Source organism: Antechinus flavipes, chromosome 3 (genome assembly GCF_016432865.1).
Source record: "Antechinus flavipes isolate AdamAnt ecotype Samford, QLD, Australia chromosome 3, AdamAnt_v2, whole genome shotgun sequence".
In the NCBI taxonomy this organism is placed as follows: domain Eukaryota; kingdom Metazoa; phylum Chordata; class Mammalia; order Dasyuromorphia; family Dasyuridae; genus Antechinus; species Antechinus flavipes.
This window is the reverse complement of record NC_067400.1, coordinates 414,068,895-414,095,100: the sequence shown is the minus strand read 5'-3', so window position 1 is coordinate 414,095,100 and position 26,206 is coordinate 414,068,895.

Here is a 26,206-nt window from a genome sequence, read left to right as displayed (position 1 = left end):
AATCAGAGAGATATAATATGCAAGCAGCCATGTATAGATAAAATATTCTCTGCCTCTGTCTCTGTCTCACCATTTCTCTGTCTCTCCATTTCTCTTTCTCTATCTCTGTCTCTCTTTCCTTTCCTCCCTCCTCCTCTTCTCTCTCTCCTCTCCCTTCTCCCCCAGTCAGTCATTAGGACTAGCTAAGAATTGAGGCAAAGAATGGTCTATTTTACCTAGTCAAAAAAAAATCAATCTGGGAGGGAAAGACCTTCATATTTTCTGGCTGAAACAGAAACAATCGCTATTTACATTCACTCTGAGCCATCACAGACCAAACAATGACTAAGCCAGACTAAGACCTGTTAAGGACCTTAGCTTAAAAAGGTCCAGATCTCCCATTGCATCTGGGCCACCTCCAGTCATCCTGATCTATATCTTGTCACTGGTTTCAAAGGGCTCTGGAGAGAAAGTGAGGCAGGTGACCTTGCACAGCCCTCCCTCACTTAAATCCAATTCTCTTGTACGTCATGGCATCCCCTCTCTGATGTCAGGGTCTTCTTTGAGAATGAAGGACAGACAACAACTTCTTCCCTGTTCTCTTTCTTTCTGTCCAGCCCCCTCACATGGGAGATTTTTTTCTTTAACAGAGAGAAGGAATTAATATCACGGGGGATTAGGAAAGGTTTATTGTAGACGTCTGGGACCTGAGGGAAGCCAGGAAAGTCTAGCATAGGATATTAGGGTTGGAAAGAACCTTAACAGTCATCTTGTCTAATTCTCTCATTTTAAAAGAAAGGAAATGGAGACTCAGAGCAGTAAAAAGAAGTCCAAAATCACTCAGCTAGTTACTAGCAGAGCTAGCTTTATAGCCTGGGTTTCCTGATCCCTGGCAGGGCACATGTCCCACTGTATCATGTTCCTCTCTGGTGATATTTCTGATGTGCTATCTTAGCTTATACAAAGTCTATTCAGTCAAAAATTGGGTTTCCTATTGCTTTGTGATCTAAAATATTCCTCTAATTTTCTCAGTCTCAAGGAAATATCAATATTTACCATTTTTTTTTTGGATGTGAAGCAACTGACTTTTTTACTTGCCTGTTATGTGTTTAGGGAATTATTTAGATACTTATTTTCTACAGTATCTGCTTGATACTAGAATGATTTACATTGGGTTTCATGGGGTCATTTAGAAGCATATGACCCTAGGCTCGCCCCTTCACTTCTGAAATTCCTTGTTTGTAAAATGGAGGATGAGTCCATCTCTCAGGACACTTCCAGATCTAACAGTCTACGGTTCCAAGGTCACTCCAATACTCTGGTATTGGGGCCGAAACTCTAAGAATTAAAATCTTGACTTTTCACTCATTTTTTTTTTTCTGTTATTTTCTATAGCATGATGCTCAATTCACAGTGAGAATGGCCAAACTCCAACAATTAGATAAGTATTTTTCTGGCAATATCTTAAAAACAAACAAACAAACAAACAAACACATATCGTTTTCATTTCCCCAAAGAAAGGTATCCCATAAAGAGACTGTTAATCTCCCCCTCCCCCTCCCTGCTGTCCACAGCACCAACAACAGTGACACCCAGTGGTCATTCTCCATGCTTACATGCAGACTGTTTAGGGGTTTAGATTCCCTTTTCCAAGCTGTGCTTTGCATGTAGTTTGTAAGGGATCCCCTAAGAATTGAGACCTTGGAGCTTCATTTCTAGAGCTTCAGCCAAAGATAGGTTTTTTTTCCCTTATTGACGACGATTGATTTGTGTTTAAAGCACTTGGATCATAGCTTGATTTTTTAAAAAATAAATTAAATTAATTAAAAAAAAAAAAAAGAGTTGCTCTGTAACATTTCGGTTTTGAAAACTTAGCCTAAGCCAAGCAGCCGATCATATGCTTAAAACAGGCAGTATTTTCAAAACAAAACATTTTGTTTCTTAGCAGCCCCATCATTTATGTCTTGCCTTTGTCTTTCCCTAGAGGGAATGGGCTGTGTGTGTGTGTGTGTGTGTGTGTGTGTGTATGTGTGTGATGTTTTCTACCTAAATATTGGCAACCTCCGAGAGGAGATAAAATTTCCTTTAAGTGTTTTTTCCCCAGCAAGGAGGAAGCACGGCAGGAAATCTGCTGTCCTTTTAAGTGATTCTTTGTTAGAGAACCAGGAAAGATGGGGACTGCCTTGAATTACTAAAAGTTATCGTAGCTTCCGAGTATAGGGAGTTTCCCCAAACATTGTTAGACTCATGGACATCTGGAAGGAGGTGTGAGTGAGTGAGTGAATGTGTGTGTGTGTGTGTGTGTGTGTGTGTGTGTGTGTGTGTGTGTAACAGCTGGAGGCAAAGCAAGGCTAGACTTTAGCAAAGAAAATAATGCTGATTGTGTCTGATTCTTTGCCACCCCATTTGGGGCTTTTTGGCAAAGATGTGGGAGTGGTTTGCCATTTCCTTCCCAACTCGTTTGATAGATGAGGAAACTGAGGCAGACGGGATGAAGTGACTTGTCCAGGGTCACGCGGCTGGTATGTATCTGAGCCTGGCTTTGAAGTCAGCCACCTCGCTGCTCTAAGCAAGAGGGTATTCGGATCCTAGTTTACTCCCTAACTTCCAAAGGTTCTTTGATTCTATTCCCATGCCGGCCAATGTGTCTCCTCCCTTCCAAAGGAGGTTTTAGAATGAAGTGAATGGGCTTCAGGTTAGTCAATCAAGCAACTGGCATTTAGCAAGTAAATGCCTTCTATGTGCCGGGCACTGTGCTAGGCTATGCGGGTACAAGAAAGATTTGCCCTCAGGAAGGTCACAGGCTAATGGGGAAGACAACATGCAAACAATGATGTACAAACCAAATATATACAGAATAAACTGGAAATAATCACCAGAGGGAAAGCACAAGCATTCATTGGGATGGTAGGGGAGAGGGTTGGTAATGGCTTCTTATAAAAGATGGGATTTTAGCTGGGACTAGAAGGAAGCCAGAAGGCAGAAATGAGGAGGGAGAACTTCCCGGGTCTAGAGAACGGTCCCTCAGTCTGAAGAGAGAGTCTTTTCTGGAGGAACTGCAAGGAGGCCCTTGTCACTGGTTGTCAGAGTGCAGGAAGAATGAGTAATATGAGCAATAGAACATATATATATATACATATGTGTGTGTACCTAGTTGGGTCTAAGGGTAACCATGGTAGGAGGAGAAAAAAGAAATTTGCATGATAATTGTGTTGTATATTTCAAAGGAATAGCAAGTTATACATAGCAGATTTATAGTTTCATGTGCAATTATCTTTTTTACTGAACTATATCATAGAAATTTTGTTTTCTTCCATAAACTAAAATAAAATTCAAAAAAGAATGAGTAAGGTATAAGAAGATAGGGACGGCAGGAGCATCATGAATTCTGAAGGACGATGAATAGAGGATTTTCTATTTGATCCTGTGAGTGATAGCCATTGGAGTTTATTGAATAGAGAAGGTAACACTGTCAGACACGTACTTAAGGAAGATCACTTTTATAGCTGAATGTAGGATGGATTGCAGTGGGGAGACACTTGAGGCAGCGATAACAACCAAAAGACTATTGTAGTGGCTGGTAGTGGCAATGTCAGAGGAAGGAAGAGAGCATTCACTAGAGATGCTTTGAAGATAAAATCAGCCTCTTTACTGCCCCCTCCTAGCCCAGGATCTGGGCTGATCTATTTGGAAAGTCTCTGTTCTCTAAACTCTGTGCCTGTGCTCTCTGGATCGCTATTAACCAATACAGATGTCTCTGGTATGTATTACTTCTGCTTCACAAACTTGTGCCTTGATTATTAGGAGACCCACCTTTTCTCCTAATTAGTTTTATCATGCTATATTTTTTTGATGGTTGACATTCCTGATCATTTGATTTATAGCTTAAAAATCAAGCCTTAAAAAAATGGAACTCATGGTACAAGCTTAAAGGAATCTGAAGTTGTTTTTTTGTTTTTGTTTTTGTTTTTTTTTTTTTTTGTTGTTGTTGTTGTTGTTCAATTGTTTAATGGTATCCAACTCTTTATGACCCCATGGACTAGAGCACTCTACGCTTTTCTATTCCCTACTGTCTCTCAAAGTCTGTCCAGGCTCACATTCATTGTTTTCATGATACCATCTGTCTGTCTTGAACTAAAGCACAATTGCATGGGATCAGAACATTTTAGAGCCTAAAGTGATGTTATATATCACTTAATCTAATCCCCTCACATTTAAAGTTGGAAAAAATGGAGCCTGGAAATGGTAAAGTGGCTTACTTAAAGTGACACAGGAAATTAAGAGCCAAGATTCAAACCTGGTGTTTTTTTTTTACTGTAATGTCTCTGTTTTTTAAGGCTTTCAGGTGATACTGTGCCAGTAAATGTTTAACAATTGGACTTCTCAAAAAAAAGTGCATATGGTTCACTTTTACATATAATCTGCATTCAAATTTTCTTCATCACTTTATTAAGTCAACAATTAAGAAAACAATAAATGCCAATTTTTCTAAGATGTAAATGCTCACACCGGATATTTAATGATTGATTATTTAGAACTAGAAAAGCTGGCTCCCATACACCCCTGGTTTCAAGTTTCTGAGGGCTATTTTACCGAAGAGACTAACTAGTCTTTTTCTATCTTTCTGAAGAGAATTAAGAAAAATAATTAGCCCCAGATGTAGTTTAGATTAGGCTACTTATAAAGATTTTCCCAATACTGAGTACTGCATTTTTCCTTTTATATCCCTCAGGGAATTTTGAAAATAAATTTTATGATATTGTTTCTAGTCCAATCTCCCAATGTGGAGAACCTCTTTGCAAAAAGAATCAATCTTCCTTTTGACCACAGGTCTTTCATCTTCTGTTGAGCTGGTCCCTTGAGGGAAGGAGAAGAGGAAAGTTGGTGAGACTTTTCCCTGTTGTACAGATTTGAATTCATCTTCTGCTGTGCCCTTTCTTTCCTAATATCTACTCTTCAGAGAGAAGAAAAGTAATGAAGCTGGGCTTTCCACAGGACCATCTAACTTAGTGCCTCTCATTTCATACCTGCCTCCAATCCAATCTCCAGCACCTCTGGGAAGAAGAATGGTACCTACCACTCAGTGATGAATATTATTACATCTAGTCATTCCTTTCATATCCCAGGGATTCTAAACCCCTGTGAGTCATTATCCAAAACTCAGTTCCCATCCCTCACCACTATTCCTATTATCCTCAACTCTCTCACCCCAACATTTCCAGGAAACTCCATTACGCAGAATGGAATGCCAGATCCATAGGCAACAAACTTCCTTTCATATTAAATCTTTTCTTCTCCCATTCCTTTTATTTATTAGTTATTATTAAACCTGGCTTCCTGAAGATGACACAGCTTCTTTATTTATCCTTTCCAATACTACTTTCACTCATTCCCCTTGTCTCATTGGTTGAGGCAAGAGAATTGGTACTTGCTCCTCAGCACAACTTCCAGGTTTTCCCTACCTCCATCATTTAATAATCTCTCCTCCTTTGAGATTCATGCTATTTATGTCCACCATTTACTGAAATACTGGTCATTATTTTTATAGACCTATAGAAGGAAGATCGCATCTCTTCCTTCCTCAATGAGAAAAGTTTGCAGTTTTTCTCTCTTCAACTGTTGTCCTCATCCTATGGGAGTTCTATATATATATACTCTCACTTAATAACTCAGTATTTTAGTCTAGTCAGTTCCAAAGAGTTATTTCAGCCACACACAAAGATGACCATTTATTCAATCTCACCATCACCCACAAATATATCACCTACAAGTTCAAGAACTTTGAAATCTGCATATCCAACAATAATCTATTAACTTTTCACCTTCACTTTATGTTCCTTTACAAAATCCTTTTCTTCACCTATACCATGACCTCCAATCCCTTGACTCTTTAATTTTCCTAGGCCAACTCCTTTGCACTAGCCACTGTCTCCTCTTTCCCTTTTGATCCTTAGTAAACCAATCCAACTCTTGAATCCTTATTCCTAGTGAGTATATCCTAAGTGATCAATCTTGGATCACTCCCATCATTAACTGTTTTTGTTCCTACATATGTACTACTAAATACAGATGCAGAAAATCATATGGCCATTACCATTCTAACTGGGTCTACTAAAATTTATGATATATAACCTGAACTGGGTGTTCATTGTTGCAAGCCAATCCATCTATATCTGCATTATTAACTCATTATCCCACTCTCCACACTGGCTCTTCCAAACCTTTTCATTCCTTTTCAAACATCCCATGGATCCTCTTCCCTCACCCTTTTAACTGAGAACTTTGCCTCATATTTTACAGAAAAAAAGAAGTCATTCATCATGAGCTCCTTCTTCTTCCCTCTTCCTTATCCCACATCATTCATATTTTTTCAACGATCTCTTCTTTTTCAACTATCTCTATCAACTTAAGTGCTCCCAATCCATCCCATCTCTTGTAGCAGATGGCCCTCTCTGTTATCCCTACTCTATCACTCAGTTGCAATATCTTTCTGTGGTTTGTTTTCTAATGCTTATGAAGTGTCCATGACTCCCTAATTCTGAAAAAAAAAAAAAACAACTCTCACTTAATCTTTCTATAACTATCATCTGTTATCTCTTGTGTCTTTTGTAGTTAAACTTGAAAAGGTCATCTATAATAAGTAGCCCCACTTTCTCTCCTCTCACTTTCTTCTTAATCCTTTACAATTCTGCTTCAAACCTTATCATGTCATAACATCTACTTTATCCAAATTTACCAGTGATCTCTTTACTGCCAAATCCAATGACCTTTTCTCAATCTTCATTCTCTTTGACCGCTCTGTAGTGTTTAACACTGTTGATAAATCTCTCCCCCATACTCTCTTCTCTTAGTTTTCACTACACCATTCACTCCCAGTTCTCCTATTTATCTCACTCCTCATTTCTCCTTTGCTAGATCACTCAGCCAGATCACATCATCTAACAGTAGGCTTCATTTAAGTTTCTTTTCTAGGACATCTTCTCTTCTCCCTCTACACTATTTCATCTGGTGATTTCATCAGCTTCTATAAATTAAATAACCCTCTCTTTGATGATGATTCTCAAATCTCCTTATCTTATCTCACCTCTCTGCTAACCTCTAATCTCACATTTCCAAGTGCCTTTAGACATCTGAATGTCTAACAGACATCTTAGATTAAACATGACCAAGATGGAAGTCATTATCTTTCCCCCAACTTTTCCCTGTTTCTATCTTCTCTATTCTCGTAGAGGACAACAACATTCTCCTAGTCCTTCAGACTTTCCCTCTCCTCCCCACCCCCTATCCAATTTATCACCAGTGCCAGTCAGTTTCACCTTTCCAAGATCTCTTGACTACATTCCCCCTGATCTTCTTTGACATTGCCATCACTCTAGGGCAGACCCCCATCACTTTATGCATATATTATTGCAAAGGTTTACCGTTAAGTCTGCCCATCTCAGGTTTCTTTTTTCTTTTCTCCATAGTATTTCATTTTTCCAAATACATGTAAAGATAGTTTTAAACATTAATTTTTGTAAGATTTTGTGTTCCACTTTTTTCCTTCTTTCCCTTCCCCTCTCCCCAAGACAGCAAGCAATCTCATATAGGTTATACATGTACAATACTTTAAAATATATTTCCATTTTGTCATGTTGTACAAGAAAAATCACATCTAAATGGAAAAGAATACAAGAAAGAAAAAGCAAAAAATGGTGAAAATATTATCCACATTTATATTCATAGCTCTTTCTCTGAATGTAAATGGCATTTTCTGTCCTAAGTCTATTGGAATTGTCTTAGATCACCACATTGCTGAGAAGAGCTAAGTTTATTTAGTTGATCATATAATCTCATTACTGAATATATTATTCTCTTGGTTCTGTTCACTTCACTCAGCATCAGTTCATGTAAATTTTTCTTAGGCTTTCTGAAATCATCCTATTCATAATTTCTTATAGAACAATAATATTTCATTATCTTCATATATCATAACTTACCACCCATTCCCCAACTGATGGGTATCCAATTTCCATTTCCTTGCCACTACAAAAAAAGCTGCTACATTTTTGCACATGCCCACTTCAAATTTCAACCCATTTCAATACATTCTTTCTAGCCACCAAAGTGGTTTTCCTAAAATGCATATTTGACCTTGTTACCCCTCTACTCAAAAAACTCTATGCTCCTTATTGACTTCAGGATCAAATATCAAATGATGTGTTTGGCATTCAAAACCCTTCATAATCTAGCCCCCTTCTACTTGTCCAGTATTCTTATACCTTACTCCTTGACACATATTCTTCAATCTAGGGACACTGGACCCCTTGCAGCTTCATGTATTATGATACTCTATTTCCTCAGCTTGGGGCATTTTCTCTGACTACTCCCCATATCTGTAATGCCTTTATCTTTGTCTACTGGCTTTCTTGGGGCCTACCCTGTCTGTATTAAAAACCCATTTTTTCCAGCTCAGATTCTTAAACTATGGTCCATAAGTCCATAGTGGGTCTTATGACTGAATGTGGGAGTTATGAATTTATGACTTTTTATCAGCACAAGTTTAATTTGTATACCTGTTTCATATACCTATACTTTGGAGTCACATAAAAATCTCTTGGTTTAAATGGGGTCATGAGCAAAAAAAGTTCAAGAAGTCTTGTTTCACTGGAAACTTTCTCCTGTCTCCTTTTAATTTCAAAGACTTCCTTCTCTCAATTATTATTTAAATTTATCCCGAATATAGTTTGTTTGCATGATGTCTCTCCCATTAGATTGTGAGCTCCTTGAAGGCAGAGACTGAATGTATTTTGCCTCTTTTTGTATTTGCAGTGCTTAACAGTACATGGTACATAGTAGGCACTTAATAAATATTGACTGATTGATGATATGGAAGCTTGTTGAACTTAGGAACAAAGTACTTCCATATGGAGTAATTATGTATTAGACAACATATTCAGTTATCTGGCTTATTCTTCATGCAAAAATTGATGAGAAAGAAAATATTCAAATCAATTCAACATGCATTTATAAAGTGCTTAATATGTGCCATGTGTGGTGTAAAGCAATGGAGATAAAAGGAGAATAAAATAAAACAAAAACTCCAGGAATATGCCTTGATTTCAAGAAGTTTACCTTATACTGGAGGGAAATAGCATGCATACAAATAAGTAATAGAAAGCAGTATAAGGCAAAAACAATATTATTTGGAGCCAATTGGTTGAGGTTGGAGGAAGATATAGCAGGGAATCAGTAACAGCTGTGGTGGTCAGAAAGCATCTCATGTAGGAGGTGGTACTAGCTGATCCCTGAATGCAGCTAGGATTTTCTAAATAGAGATGGAACATAGGGTACAAAGGCACAGTTTTCATGAAAGGCTTCGAGATTGAAGATGGGTTAAGAAATCTCAAGCAGGGTAAAAGGGGGATAATCATACTAAAATAACCAACAGGATTGTTGTGCTGAAAGGTCTTTGTAACCTGAAAAGCTCTATAAAAATGTGAGCTACTGGGACAGCTAAGGTGCACAATGGATAAAGTATCCAGCACTAAAGTCAGGAGATCCTGAGTTCAAATATTACCTTAGACACTTATTAGCTGTGTGACCCAAGGCAAGTCATTTAACCCCAATTGCTTCCAAATCCCTCCTCCACAAAGTGAATTTCTATCATTATCTTTGTCATCCTCAGAGAAGCTCAGGGACAACTGGAAGGATCTTCAGGAACAATCTAGTCCCACCTGCACATAAATCCCCATTATCCCATCCCTGGCAAGTGGTCATTCAGCCTTCACTAACTTCTGTGAAGGGGAGATGGCTACATTTCAAGGCACTCCATTCCACCAGGGAGCATATTTCATTATTAAGAAATTCTTTCTTCCATGGAGCTAAAATCAGTTTTTCCATAACATATCCTTCTTGTTCTTAGTTTTTCTGCCCCACATAGGCCCAAGCAGAATGGATCTGATTCTTTTTTCCATAGGATAGCCCTTCAAATACATGAAGATGGCTTTAAAATGAAAGGCTTACATCTGCACCCCGGAGAGGACTGTGGGGACTGAGTGTGGATCACAATATAGCATTTTCACTTTCTTTGTTGTAGTTTGCTTGCATTTTTTTATCTTTATTATTTTTTTTTCCTTTTTGACCTGATTTTTCTTGTGCAGCATGATAATTGTGGAAATATGTATAGAAGAATTGCATATGTTTAATATATATTGGATTACTTGCTATCTAGGAAAGGAAGTGGGGGGGGAAGGAAGGGAGAAAAATTTTTGGAACATAAGGTTTTGCAAGGGTGAATATTAAAAATTATCTATGTCTATGTTTTGAAAAAAAAAGTTTTAACAAAAAACAAACAAATTTGTCCAAAGAGTTTTTATGTGGGTTATTTGTATAGATACTGACCATATTTGAATTTGTAGACTTTTCTGAGAGGGCTTCAGAAACAATCTCCTCCTGCCCAGGATTCTTTGGAGAATCTTTGAGAACCACTGGACCAGATGAAGTCCCTTCTACCTGGATCCCACAAAGTAATAAAGAGTATAGAACAAACTAGATTGCTTGGAGATTTTCCCTTACTCTATCTCATATTTTATCAGTACTGAAGGTAAATAATAAACGGGAGTTTCAGAGGATATGAAGTCATCCCAACCCCTGCCTGAATGCCAGTGAAATTTCCCTTTCTCCCTCCTTGTTCTCCCCTTGGGCTGGACACCAATTCCCCAACCCTCACTGTAAATCCAGTCTGCTTACTCTATTGTAATGAGGTGTCATTTTCTTATGCCTGATTATAATAGATTTTGAACCCTCTATCAGCTCAAACTGATTTAATGAGCAAAGAGTTACCAATCACAGTTGTTCTGATAAGATCACAGACCATTGGACCTTACCAAATGCCTGGCAGCTATACTTTCAAACTCCCACTCTGCAAGCAAGTTCATCATTTCTGCTGCTTAAACTTTCTTTCTATGACTGGTCCTTAGAGCTACATTGAAGCTGTACCAGAAGCATCCTGGGTCTTGCCATCTACTTTACTGCTGATTCCCAAGGAACAACACATTCTTCTATTTGTATTCCCTCCTTGCAACTGGAATTGTGATCCTTGAAGAAGAGAAACATTTCAATTTTTTGTTTGAGTTTCCAGACATTAGCCCAGTCTCTAGCACATGGTATACCCTTAATAAATGGTTGTTGGTTGGTTGATTGATTCACTCATCCTATGATTCTTTATTTGCCATAAGTCTTCTCTTTTTTAAATAAGAATTCCTAACTCCTTCAGAAAAAAATTCTCATCTAGAGAGATGAAAGGCCCACATTCAGCTGCTCCACATATTCCTTCCTATGGCTCATTCTGTCTGGACTGTGTCAAATAATCCCCTAGAAATTTTGAGGGAAAGGTAAAAGGGAGGCAGTAACAACTGTCACAGGGGAGTGGGGTCATATGGACTTGGCTTCTGGTGAATTTGATGACAATCAGTGGCAGGCCTAAGCATTAGCAAAAGAGATAGGCAGGCACGAAGGGATCTCCATCATGAAAGAGGTCCCCATGAGAGGAAAAGGCATTCTATGAGTGGAAAGGAGTAATATTAGGGGGTACTGTGGGGGAGAACAGTACATGGTAGGGTTTTGGAAAGCCATCATGGGATGGATGGGAAGGGAAACTGAGAGATGGAGGGAGAAGAATAAAAAAGAGAGATGGTAAAACAAATGCTTCTCTCAGCATTGTAGACTTAGGAATAACAATCAGAGTATATTGCTCATCAAAATCCCAGCACATAAGCCAAGGCTTACTACATAGTCTTAAAGGTTGTATAAATAAAAAGGGTACCAGTTTATAGTCAGGAACACTTGGGTTCAAATTCTGCCTTTACTACAAGCTGTGTGACCTTGGCCCTTCATTTCCTCTTTCATAAAAAAATGAGGTTTATGACATGATCTATCAATCAATCAATAAACATTTATTATGATCTTCAAGATCCTTTCCAATTCAAAATCAGTGAATCCTATGACTTCCAGGCTGGGTTCCTAGAGTTGAGGATACTCACCCCACTTTCAGGGTTGCTGAATTTCCTAATATAAAGCAAAGTCTACTTCTGATCCTCCTCCACTGCATCATTAAAAATTGGCCCCATTGTCCTTTTATTGAGGTCTGTTTGCTGTGTCCTTGTCTCTGTTTTCTTCTCTTTTAAAGGTTACCTTGTTTACAGGTAAAGAAATAGAGACTCAGCAAATTAAGGAGACCAAAGGTAATATGTAAGCAAATGATAAAGACAGGATTTGATTCAATATTCTTTCCACTGAACTGTACTGTATCCAGGGCCATCTCTAGTCAACTGACCTGTGTCTTGCTACTGGTCCAGATGGCTCCAGAGGAGAAAGAGAGACTGGTGACTTTGCATAGCCCTACCTCACTTAATCCAATTCACTTGCATATTATGGTATCACTTTTCTGATGTTATGGTCTTATTCAAGAATAAAGAAGAAATAATAATAATACCAAATAATAAAAATTATAGAAAATCTTATATTGAAAGCTTAGTATTCTAATTAAAATACAATTATCCCTTCTACATTGTGGAGTTTAGGGGCATAGTGCCCCTGCAATCTGGGAAATCTGCATTAAAGTTTTTAGTCCTCCTTTTGCAGTTTAAATGATCCAAAACACAAGAAACTTGGGATGCAAAGATCACTGTGAGATCACTTCAGAATGTCACATGAGGGATTGCTATAAACATGCTTGGCATCCCCAAATCAGCAGATAGACTGCAGGTCATTTGCTACAAATTTAATTTGAAGGGAAAAATATGTGTAGCTGTTCATATATGTTATTAAACAGAAAAATACATATTCTACAGGTGATATATATATTACAGTATAGACATTTTGTGCATTTATGAGTTACTAAACTTTTAAAGATAGTTCTACATTTCTAGCCTTTGTATTTTGTCTGCTAGCTTTCATGTTCTTTTCACAAACTTAAACTTTTTACTTATTTTAACTTTAAAAAGGAAATTATATGTATTTATAGTATTAAACAATTAAATATGTTGATAGTATACAATACCATACATTTATTTTATTAATTTCTGAGTTTCTAAACTTTTTCTGAGTCATCTGCTAGCCTTTACATGCTGGCTTCTACAAAACTTTCAAAAAAATTTCCATTTAATTTCTTATGCCAACCCAGGATATGTGAAAATTCTGATAGGGAAAATCATGATGTGGAAAGGAAAACTGCATTTATGGTAACAAACTATTACCTTAATATGTACAACTCTTTTCGTGTTTCATACTCAGAAGTTTCCACTACTATGCTCAGAGAAGAGGATTAATTTAATATGAGTGACCTTATTCAGGTTATGTGGAATTCATCTGGCATGCTCAGTCAGTGTTAAAATAAAGCCTTATCCTGTTAAAATGGAGCCATGAAGGCAGGAAATCAAGCTGTAGCACTGACAAATATTTGCAGTAGCCCTCTAGGAATCTTACAAAAAATTTTCAAAGGAATATAATAAAACAAGAAATCACCATTTCCCAATTTCTGAGGAATCAATTCTAAGTGAAGCTTTAAATAAACTTTGATGGGTTTTCTTTGATGGGGGAGGGCGGGAGCATTTCGATTGTGATTTCCTACCTGAGATACACTTATTCAGTTATTTTTTAGTTTGTCTTGAAGTCAGTTATGACTTTAATTATTGCCACTGGATATTTTCACTCCACTCCAACTTGGGTGTTGTTATATTACTGGGAGAAAAGTGTTGAGTCCAGGTCCAGCCCTAGGAACTGAGTTCAAATTTTGATTCTTCCACGTACTGCCTTTGTGACCTTAGGAAGGGTACTTAATTGTCTTGGACTTCATTTTTCTTTTCTGTAAAATAATTGAATTATATGAATTCTAAAGTCTCTTCCTGTTCTAAACTTATGAATGAAAGTTTATGAGTGAAAAATTATTTGAGAAGCATTTACTATGTGCCAAACACTGTCCGAAGCACTGGCAATATTAAAAACAGTAACAACAACACAGAAATCCTGTCTCCCTTCCATAAGTTTTTGTTTTAATGGAGAAAGACAACATATATAACAAAGTATTGTACTGGGAAGTATTTTGGTTTGGAAAGTTACCAGGTTGGGAGATTGAGAGGGGAGCAGTCTAACACACTCTTTCTAAGAGTATTGGTGTATTGATTTGATTATGATCCCAGAATCAGAAATGGTTGGACTAGTATGTGCTCACAATAGTAAGGCAGTAGCCAAGAAGTTGACCATTGAATAAAGGGTAGCATGTCTGGGGACCTGTTTGAAACAGTGGGTTCTGGGAAGTTTTCCACAATTAGACCAGCAAGATTTCATCATTAAAGTTCTGGGAAGGAAAAGAGCTAAGATTAGAAATTTAAAACCAAAAAGAATCTAAGAGGCCATTGAATACAATCCTCTTGTTTTCTAGATGAGAAAACTAAGTCTGAGAGAAGCTAAATTAAGAAGTTAAGCCTAGGATCACACTAGTATCTGAAACAATATTTGAATTCAGATCTTGACTTCAAGACCAGTTCTTTGTTCACATTCTTAAGGCAAAACTAAGTGCTGACACTACTGAAAAAAATTATTTTCCCCCTACTTAATAGCCTTTTATTTTTTTTTCCAGTTATATGTAAAGATAGTTTCCAAGATTGTGGGTTCCAAATTTTTCTACATCTCTCCCTTCCTTCCTCCCTCCCCAAGATAGCAAGCAATCTGATATAGGTAATAAACATTTAAACATATTTCCATATTGGTCATGTTGTGAGAGAAGAATCAGAAGAAAAGGGAAAAGCCATAAAAAAGAAAACAACAACAAAAAAACAGTTTTTTAAAAAGTTAAATGATATTCTTTGATCTGCATTCAGACTCCATAGTTATTTCTCTCTGGATGTAGATGACATTTTCCATCCCAAGCCTATTGGAATTGTCTTGGATCACTGTATTGCTGACAAGAGCTAAGTTTATCATAGATGATCATCACCTAATGTTGCTGTATATGTATGTATGTATAATGTATATATATGCTGTATATGTGATATATGCAATATTCTCCTGTTTCTGCTTACTTCACTCATCATCAGCACTCACCCAGAAAATAGTGACTTTCTTCAACTTTCACATAATGTTTTCTCCCCTGTTTCACAGAGCCAGGGACTGAGACTGTGATTTCATTGAAAAAGAAAGGGAACTCCCAGATAAAGAAACTCTTCTTTGCACCTTCTCTGCAAGAAGAGAAATCCCTGGAACACTGAAAAAGGATAAATGACTTGACCAGGGTCACACTGGCAATATATGTTAGGACTTGAATTCAGGTTTTCCTGGCTCTAAGGCTAGCTCTCTAGCCATTATTTTATAGATAATCTTTTTTAAAGAAAGAAAATAAAATGGGGAAATCAGCTATGAGATTCAGACAAGGAATTCTAGGTGTCAATTTGGAAGTGGCAACTGAGTTCACTTAATCAGAATTATAGGGGGAATTGTTGCTCTTAAGGGAGAATTCTTACCCATCTAACAGTATAATATTGGTGTCCTTTTGGTATTGTGAAAAAGGGCTGGATGTGGAGTCTCTACCTGTTGCAGTTTCCTCTTTTTATAATATTAAGGATTTAGAAGTCTCTACTAGATCTTGATCTATGATCCTATTATAGCAGTGGTTTACACATTCAAAGTTATATTAAATATCTTCTGTGCTGGGCATGAAGGTAAATATAAAATATAAAATAAAATAAAAGGTAAATATAAAAATACGTCACCACCATGTTAATTAATCTTCCAAGATCTTAGAAAGAGAAAATTGTTGTAAAGAATTTGAGAAGGATCACAGTAAGTCAGTGGGACCTGTGTGATACTGGACAAATCATTTAACTTGCTTGGCCCATATCAGGGCCACTCATAGATCACTGTGTGATTCTAGGCATTTTAAAATAAGAAGTGCTGTTCCGTTTCCCCTGCCCATCCCAGCCTCTATCTACATAGAGCAAAAGATGCTCCAAATGAGTGATCATATGTTAAGGAGAAAGCCTATGCACATACTTGTGAGACCCAAGAGGTATTTGAAAAGCTATTCTGTATAGTTAATTGAGGTCTCAAGAAGACTAGCAATGGGAGGGAAGTTCTGTGGTCCTTCAATTCTGCATCTACATTGAGGTGACGCTGTAGAAGTTCCCAAGATACAGATTTTCAGCTTTCCTTTTCTGGGCACATTGTAGTTAAAGCAACATCTTGGCTACTTTGCCTAAAATCATTTCTGTTTGATTCTTGAAAACTGGGTGGAGTAGGGAAGGGAGGAGAAAATGCTGGGAAAGGGCCCAAGGGCTGAAGGAGACTCTTCCAACAGCTGTTTAGAGTCTTGCAATTCTATACTCTGATAGAACTCTTCAATAACCCATTTAAAATTTCCCACAAACCCCTTAAAGGAGTAGACCCCTTTCCTCTTCCCCCCAACAAAGTGTGAGAAATATTGCCTTGTACTAAGTCTAAGTTTCGTATCTAGTATGTATAGTTAGTCCATATAATTGGCTGTTCCTGAGGAGGCTTATTCTGGTGGCTAGCCAAAGGGCTCCAAAGTGTGGGTGGGGATGGAGGAAGAAGGTGGGGAGGACATTTTAGCCCTGCCTCCTTGTCCTAGTGTCCCTCAAAAGTCTTTGTGCTATGTCCAGTACCATGCTGGAGTCTTTCTGCCCAGGGGCAAGAATTCTAACTGCCACCCTAGGCTCATTGTACATTATGTACTCTGTGATCCAGTCAAACCGGCCTCCTCATAAATGACTCTTCATCTATGTTTCCATCCTTTTCTGCTGCCTGTCCACCATGCTTGGAAATGTACTTCTTCCTTACCAGTACGTTATAGAATCCCCACTTTGAGACAGACTGAGGTCTGCTTAAGAGCAGTACTTTCTGAGGCTTTCTTAATCCTCCCAAGTGCAAGTGCCCTTCAACTCCAACCATTTCATATTTAACTGTTTTGTATTTATTCTGTACATATTTTTATAGGCAAGTAGATAGATTTATTCATCTATCTATCCAATCTATCTACCTTTATAGTTATAATTTATCTAACTATATGTCTACACATATACATGGGCATGTATGCACACATACTTACTTTTGTGGAGCTAGATGACAAAGTAGGTAGGGCATTGAATCTGGCACCATCAAGACTAGAATTCAAATTTGGTGTCAGACCCTCACTAACTTTGATACTCTTGATAAGTCACTTAATCTGTCTGCCTCATGAAGACAGTAACAATCACGGCGTTAATGTGAGGATAGAATGAGATGATTTTTGTAAGGTATTTAATACGGTATCTGACACATAAAGGGGCTTGGTAAATGTTTATTCCTTCCCTTCTCTTCCCTTCCCTGTTAGAATGTAAACTCCTTGAAAGTAGGGATTTAATTCTCTGCATTTATATTTCAGTGCACTTAGTAGGCCCTTAATAAATGCCTATTTATTGACTAATTGATCAATACCTTTCCAGAAAGTCTGGCAATGAGGGTAGCTTCTTAGCTTCAGAATCAAATAATCCTCACCAGTTGTCCTTTGGGGAGGAATCCAAAGTGTCCCAGTTGAATTGGGGGCTCTCCAAATATGTTGAAGCATACATAGAGAGGAAATAGTTCTTTCTCTTGTCAGCATTCAAGGATCATTCTTTGGGGTGTCTGTGGTTATAGGAAGTCCTGTTGGATGATCTTTGCATTTGTATGGTATAACACTTCACAGTTTCATAAAATGCTTTTGTGTCTGCTGTCTCATATATTCCTCACAGTAAACTCATAGGATGGGTAAGGCAGGCAATATCACTCCAATTTCACATGTGAGGAAGGTAAGGCTCAAAAAAATCAAGTATTAATAAAAATAGAGAGGACAAAAAATTACATTTATAAAGCACTTTTAGATTTGGAAAAATATATTGATTTTCTCATAGAAAATGAGTGACTTTCCCTTGGTCATATCCAAATCATAACATGATTTGGAAGTAAAAGATTTGAGACCAGACTCAAGCCTCTGACACAAATTCAGAACAGTGCTTTTTTTGCACTTCTCCAGGCTGTATCCTGATTTGACATCGATCTCCTTGTATTACCAGTTCCAGTGATATGTACCAGCATCACACCTGTCCTTGCCCCACTACAGCACTGGCCACACCTTCTATACAATCTCCTTCCCTTTACCCAAAGGCTTTCCCTCTGTGCAGAAAGGGCACAACTTGTGTTCCCATTTTCCCAATCTATTCTCATTCCTTTGTAAGGGAGTGGCTTGAAATATGGCCCAGAAAACACTATTGAGTTGCTGTATTAGTCAGGAAAATATGAGTACTGTGGTTATAAACATACCTTCCATCACCTGGAAATGGGAATATTTTCCCCTAACACAGGAAGGAAATATGTTTCCTTCCTGGCCCCCACCATCACTTCCTTATGAATCTGGGGCATTCACTTATTGTTAAAATGCCTCCACATAGCAGCTGCCAGTTAACTGTGCTTTATTAGAAGTCTATGTTGACTATCACACCATGAGGCTTGGAAAACGAATACCCTTACTTACATTTCAGCCCTACTGAATTGAAAGAACAGACTTCTAAATTTGTTTTTCCAGGGGACATTGATTAAAAGAGTCCCCAAAGCTGCTTGAATGCAAAATTTCCAACTGTCTAAAATGAAAAGCTTTCCCAATCTCCATGCATTAGGCTGGGGAGAAGGTTTATTTTCCTACTGTGTGTAAATAATGGATTTTGCCTTTTATAGGAATCCATCATCAGAGACTATGCTGAACACTCAAACAACGACAGTCTAAATTGTCCTGCAGTGACGCTAACTAGCTGGAACTAATTCAGAAATGTGTGTGGAGCATGATTAGGGTAACTTAGTGTGTGTGGGAGAGCATCTCACCTGACTCCATCATCTCTCAAACCACAACAAATGCTGTTTGGCCCCAAATGACATAGAAAATATAGTAACTATATTATAAATTACACCCAGCGTTATTTTGTGAGATTTTTTTGAAGTCTCTTTCTTTGTCAGATACCAACTGTAAAAGCCAAAAATATTTTACCCTCATTTCATTGCCGAAAGCTTCAGGCATAACCAGCAGCAACGGCAAGTAATTAATCTTCCCTCCAGAGATGGGAGCACATGTTCAAAGAGATTTTCAACCCACTCAAACAAACGTCATGGATTTAAAATTTAACCAAAGAACTGAATCACTGGATATGATTCTTTGCATTTTCTATGACTTTGAGATGTTGACGGTGTGTGGTCAAAGACAAGTTTCTGATAAGTCATCAGGACAAGGTAAATAGGAAATCTAGTTCCAGTAAGTAACCTTGTTTAAACACAGTACAAGAGGGAAGAAAGCAGGACTAAATGCATTTATACTGGGCACAGGGACTAATGGTATTTTTGTTCTGCCATTAATTAGATTCTTCAGTGTGATAGACACATATCACATACCAGATCTTCAAGAAGACATTTTTCTTTTCTTTTTAAATTAAGACCTTTTGGCTCAATTTTCCTTAAGTGCTTACTTGGACATGGAAATGACACTGAATTATCATAACTATGACAGCATAGCATACTCTATCAGGATGGACCATGCTAACCTGGATTCAGGTATAGGTTCAGTGACAAACTGTGTGTTTGTCATTCAAGGAGTGTTATACCAGAGTCCAAAAGCATGTCTACATGCATTAAGTATTTACCGTGGACAAGTACTATGCTAAACACTGGGCACACAAAAAAAGGCAAAAACAATCACTGCTTTCAAGGAGCTCACATTTTAATGGAGGATATAAAATAAAAACCATGTACAAGCAAGATAGATATAAAATAGATTAGAGCAAGTCTCAGAGGGATATCACTAACATTAAGAGACATCCGGAAAGACTTCTTATAAAAAATAGGATTTTAGCTGAGCTTCAAAGGAATATAGAAAAGCCAGGAGGTAGAGATGAGCAGGGAGAGAATTCCAGGAAAGAGGGATGGTCGGTGAAAATGAGAGATGAAACATGTAGTTCAAGGAATCAGCAAGAAGACCAATGTCACTGGATTGCAGATTGCACAGAGATAAGATATCAATTTATCTTTTTAACCAAATCACAAGATGACCTAATGCTAAGTACTTGTCATCTGCTTTGCTTAGAGAAATCTCCAGATTTGTAAAATCATAAATCTTTTGAAGTAGTAAAATTAAGTGAGCCAATAGGAGCACAAGGAAAAAGCAGAGAAAAATTTGGTGAACAAATGAACAGAACCATTCATAATGAAGAAGAAGGGGAAAAGCAAAATGTGTTTTGGAAAATATTTGGAACTGAAAAGGAACCCCAGAAGAAAGGGAAATGTTTTATGAATTTTAGCTGTTGAGAGAAAGATGAGAGAATGCGTCAAAGAATTCAGTGCTGGGCTACCCGGCCATTAAGAAATAGTTGGGGTTTTAGGTTTTGTAATTAATCTTTACAGCATAGAGAAATCAGATTTATTTGTAAGCATTTGGAATTGCTGTTTTATGTGCTCTGAAACAGACACAATTTTCTTAGGACTTTCTGGGTCATCCTCTAATCAATATTCCACAAGATGTGGCCCTAAAATTTCCCGTTTGTTTCAAATGTCAACAGTTTCCTGAAGGAAAAAGGAGAATGAAAGAATATAATAGAACTGGTTTATTTTATAATTCTATATTTTTGTGCATTTTAAAAATTATTGCTCTGACTTCCTTTCTTTTCTTCCATTCATCCTGACATTGTCTACAAAAAACAACCTTGAAAGACACACTGACTTTTCTGAAGTAAAGTTAAAACTAAAACTTGGAGCTCCTTTTTCAAGCCTTTAACTGTGTGACCTGGAGCAAATCAGTTCTGTTCTCAATGTCTTCAATTGCAAAAGAATGAGGTTGTTCTTTGTTGAGAACGGCTAGGTGGCGCCATAGTGCACAGAGTGCCAGGTTGGACATCAGGAGGACCCATCTGAGTTCAAATCTGACCTCAGATACTTGCTAGTTGTGTGATGCTAGCCAAGTCACGTAAATCTTGTTTGCCTCGGTTTCCTCATTTGTAAAATGAGAAGTAAATTAGCAAACCACTCTAGTCTCTTTGCCAAAAAACAAACAAAAGCAAAAAACTCCAACTCAGAGTCATAAAGAAGGAAACAACTAAACAATAATGGATTTACTCTTTTTCTCTGTTTCCAGCTTGAGAATTTCTTGATACTCTGTTGCAGAAATGGTCAACTACCACAGGAAACTTCTCAAAATTTTCCCTAATGGGCCATCAAACAACAGGATTATATGGTTATGTAGCTCAACCTTTTACTCCCCACCTCGTTCTTATAGATTCACATGCTTTAATTAGATTGTAAACTTCTCAAGGAGGAAGACCTATTTCTTTAGTATCCTTCCACAGCGTCTTGGTGGTACTGTAGAAGGTTAAGTATACTCAGTGAGCTTTAAAACAGTTGTTGACTTATTAATGACTGATTTCTGCACTCTTCCCACCTCACCTTGCTCACACCTCACTCCAGGATGGACCTTAGATATGAGTTAGATCCAAGAATAGCATTCCCACAGAGATTTTCCTTCTTCCTCCATCTCTTTTAACAACCAATTAGGATGAAGGGACAATAGCAGGCTTATGAACAATGAGCACCCTATGTATTTATGAAAGTTTCTGGTCTTGGGCAGCACACCTTCCTGCTAACAGACCTCAGAACACTGATTTTTGTTCTTCTGCCTATTATTTTTCACCACCACCCCATTTCCCCCCAAATTTCATTTTTTTCCCTAGGAGATGACACACTTATTTCCCTCTGAGCGCTTGGTTGTGCTCTTGTGCGCTTCATTCTGTAACCCATGGCAACAAGAGAAGCAGGTGATCCTATTAACTCTCTTTCTGCTGCTGGGCTCAGAGCAGAGCTGCTGAGCTGAGGCTCACAAAAGGGAGGAGCCTCTGCTGACTGCAGTGCCAATAACAGACTGAGCCTTATGACTGGCTCTGGGGGCTCAAGGCTTCTGGGTCACAGGATGCGGCTCCTGCTCTAGGGAGGGTGCCAGAGCATCCCTCTCCCTACTGCTTCTCATTAAAGCAAGTATTCTTAACCTTTTTGGGGTCACAGCCTCTTTGGCAGTTGGCTAAGAGGATGAACCGCTGCTCAGAGCAATGTTTTTATATGCATAAAAATAGGATTGTAAAATAAACCAGTTATATTAAAATATAGTAATCAATTTTTTTTTTTTTTACAATTCATAATCATAGGTTGAGAGCCCTTGCACTAAAGTTAAATGTGCTCTTGCCCAGCCTGGTAAAAACATTCCTTTCAAGGTTATCCCAAAGGAATGTCCCATAAATTGTTGGACCTGGGCACTATTTCTGCTGCCTTTGCTTGTCTATTTATCTTTTTCTATTTATTCTATGTAGCAAGGTATAAATGTTGACTTATTGGGTTAGAAAGAAGAGCATTTTTAGAAATGCTTATAATACAGTGACAAAATATCATTCATGCTTGCACAAATATATATACGTGCTTGTGTGTGTGTGTGCATGGTTTTTACCTCAGTGGCTCAGGATCCCTATTTTATGTTCTTAGCGTTATGTTCAGGGGCAATATGCCAGAGAATAAAAAAAGCTTGCTTATTTTTTATTAGGAGGACTTGGAATTTCATTAAGGATGTGTTTTTTTTTTAAGGGGAGGTATTTCAAAAAGATGATTATAATAACTAAATAATTCACTTGCAGTTCAAAACCTTTCTTACTTGGGAGATCCAGAAAGAAAGTTCAGCTCAGTTCAGGTTTTAGCAAGGTCTTGCTTTTTGCCTAATTTTCCAGCTGGTTGACAGATAGAACAAAGAGGTCACCAATGTGCCCAAGGACAGGCAGTGAGCTTGGTTTGCCAAAGAACATTCTGGCTTTAAGGATCTAATTAAATTTCACTCTACGGATTGTCCTTTTCTTTTCTTGTTTAAAAACACACTTTCAGCCTATCAGTGACAACCAGAGACATCCCAAGATGGCTGCTTATCAGGGAAAGGGGCAAGACACTAGCTGAAGCATGTAAAGCTTAGGTGTTTTGATTATAATATGACCATGTCAGTTATGCTATCCTTAATGCACTTTTGCTGGAGGAGAAATCATAGTGCTGTGGCATAGAAGGGAGAAATTCTGTTCTGAATAATATTTTGTCCCACTGAATTCTGGAATCTTTGCTCTGGTTTGAGTGCCTATGGAATATTATATTGAGAAATGCACAGCAATTCCTGAAAATATTTAGTTGCCTTTTTCTCCTTGGACAGATAATACTTTTATTATGAAGGGGAAATCTCTCATTCAGCTCATCTTGGTTTGCTTCAGAGACACACTGAATCTGTCACTGCAAAATAATGGGAATTTATTCAACAAACATTAATTGCCTATTATATGCAAGGCACTATGTGATGGCGAAGAAGAAAGCAAACATTTATTAAATATCTACTATTTGCCAGGCATATAGTTAAGCACTTTACAAATATTATGGGGCATACAAAGACAAATATGAGTGAATAAATTAAAAGGATGGATCAAGTGCTTTCTATGTTCCAGGCATTGTGCTTAAGAATGAGAATAAAACAACATGTAAAGGATTGCTTGCCATCTGGGGGAGAGGGTGAAGGGAGGGAGGGGAAAAATCGGAACAGAAGTGAATGCAAGGGATAATGTTGTAAAAAATTACCCTGGCATGCGTTCTATCAATAAAAAGTTATTTAAAAAAAAAAAAGAATGAGAATAAAAATTAAAAAAACAGCCTTAAAGTGCTTGTATTCCATTGAGGAAGACCACCAGGATATACAGGTAAATGTTTAACAGCTGATTCTAAGGGGGGGAAATACACACAAGACACATTTTTTTTGTTTGCCAATTTCTGAGATATAAATGCTCACCCTAAAAATTTAACAATTGGCTCTCACAAATTGGCTCCCGAGCACCCCTGAAAAAACACTGAGAATAGTACCAGTCAAGTAATGGACTCATGCAATTTAAGTATACTAGCTCTTTAAGGAGTTTACAATTCAATAAATTATTCATCCGTAAAGGAGTATGTAAAGGAGATAAATACAAAGGAAACGCCCAGTTAAAGTTCTTGAAGAAATGTAAGGGGAAAGAGATCATTTTAAGCTGGGGAAGGCAGGCAGGGAAGGCTTCATGAGGCCTTGGTCATCTGAATTGGATTTTGCAGCAGTGGAGGCACTTCAATGGAGGAAGATGGAGGGATTCCCATTCTAGGTATATAGGTGACATGAGAAAAAGCACAGAGACTAAGGCATTTCAATTTAATTGAAATGCAGATTACACAAAGGGGAGCAATATTGAATAATATACAAGAAAAAATAAGTCACTACTAAATTGTAAATGCCAAGATCAAAGTGATAGTTTTAGTTGTTGCTGTCCTTTGTTCTAAGAAAGGATCAAAGTGACTTCATTGTGTTAGAATCAAGTCTGTCCCACTATGGTTGATCAGACCAATCCAAGTTCAGAATGTTATACCACAGGTGGAGCACAAATAGTCCATGTGAATATTTGAAGTGGACTCTAATTTTACATCTCTCACATTTCTTTTGAGCTACTGAAATTTTGCTTTGCTCATAGAGCACAACACCATCTCTGATAAGGGCATCCTGTGCCACTGTCTCTCATGTCATGCAACCGATTTCAAAGTTCTTAAGCGAGACCTTGAGATTATTCTTGTATCACTTTTTCTTTTTTTTTTCTTTTTTCTTTTTTAATAACTTTTTATTGATAGAACTCATGCCAGGGTAATTTTTTACATTATCCCTTGCATTCACTTCTGTTCCGATTTTTCCCCTCCCTCCCTCCACCCCCTCCCCGAGATGGCAAGCAATCCTTTACATGTTGAATAGGTTACAGTATATCCTGGATACAATCTTGTATCACTTTTTCTAATCACCTTATGAGTGCTTGCCCTTTGTGAGTTCTCTGTAAAATTGTCTGTTAGGTAACTGTATGTTTGGCATTCAAACAACGTGGCCAGCCCAACAGAGTTGTGCTCTCTGCAGTAGAGTTAGAATGCTTCATGGTTTAGTTTGAAAGAGGATCTCCATGTCTGGTGATTCTGCCAGGTGATCTTCAAATCTTTCTAAGACAATTTAAATGGAAGTAATTTAGTCTCCTGGCACAGTACTGGTACACTGTCCAGTTTTTACAGGCATAAAACAATGAAGTCAGAACAGCAGCTCTGTAGATCTCGAGTTTGGTAGTCAGTCTAATACCTCTTCTCTCCCAGACTTTCTTTTGGAGTCTCCCAAACACTAAGCTAGCTCTGGCAATGGGTACATCAGCTTCATCAATATGTACCTCCCTGGAAAATATATTGCCAAGGTAAATGAACTTATACACAGTGTTAAAAACTCCACTTGCTATAAATGATGGTTCCATATATGCATGGTATGATCCTGGCTGGTAGAACATTTGTGTTTTCTTGGTCTTATTTGTTCAGCTAAAATGGGCACAAACAGCAGATAATTGATCTCTACTTTCTTGTACCTTAGCCTCAGAGGCTGCACTGAGTGTATAATCATCTGCAAACTAAAGGTCATACACTCACACTTCCCCTACTTTATTCTTGGCTAGTAGCCTTTTGAAGTTGAAGAATTCACTGTCAGTGCAGTAGCTGACTTTGGTGTCACATTTGAGCTCACTGAAGGCATTTGACAGCAAGACTGAAAAAATCAAGCTAAAAAGCATGGGAGCAAGCCACACCACCTTGTTTCACTCCATTGATGATTGGGAAAGCATGAGAGTATTGTGCTTTGTTCAGAACTCGAGTAAGCATGCCATCATGAAATTAATACTTAATATTGATGAACTTCTCTGGGCAGCCAAATTTTGATATTCCCCTAAGCCCTCACAACTGATGGTATCAAAGACTTTGGTCAGATCTACAAATGTGTAGACTTTCCATTTGATCTTGGTATTTCTCCTGGAGTTGTTAGGAAGCAAATACCATATTAACTGTTCCTTACCCCTATCTGAAGCCACAGTGACTTCATCTCACTCAGGTAGATGGTCATCTTCCAGGTAAAGATCAGTCTTTTGAGGACTGTGGCAAGAATTTTGCCAGCAATGACTAAAGGAGACACCCCACCTGTGATTGTCACAGAGCAATCGATTTCCTTTACCTTTATAGAGATAGGCAATAGAGGCATCCTTGAATTCCTCAGAGATAACCTCCTCTTGCCATACAACCTGGA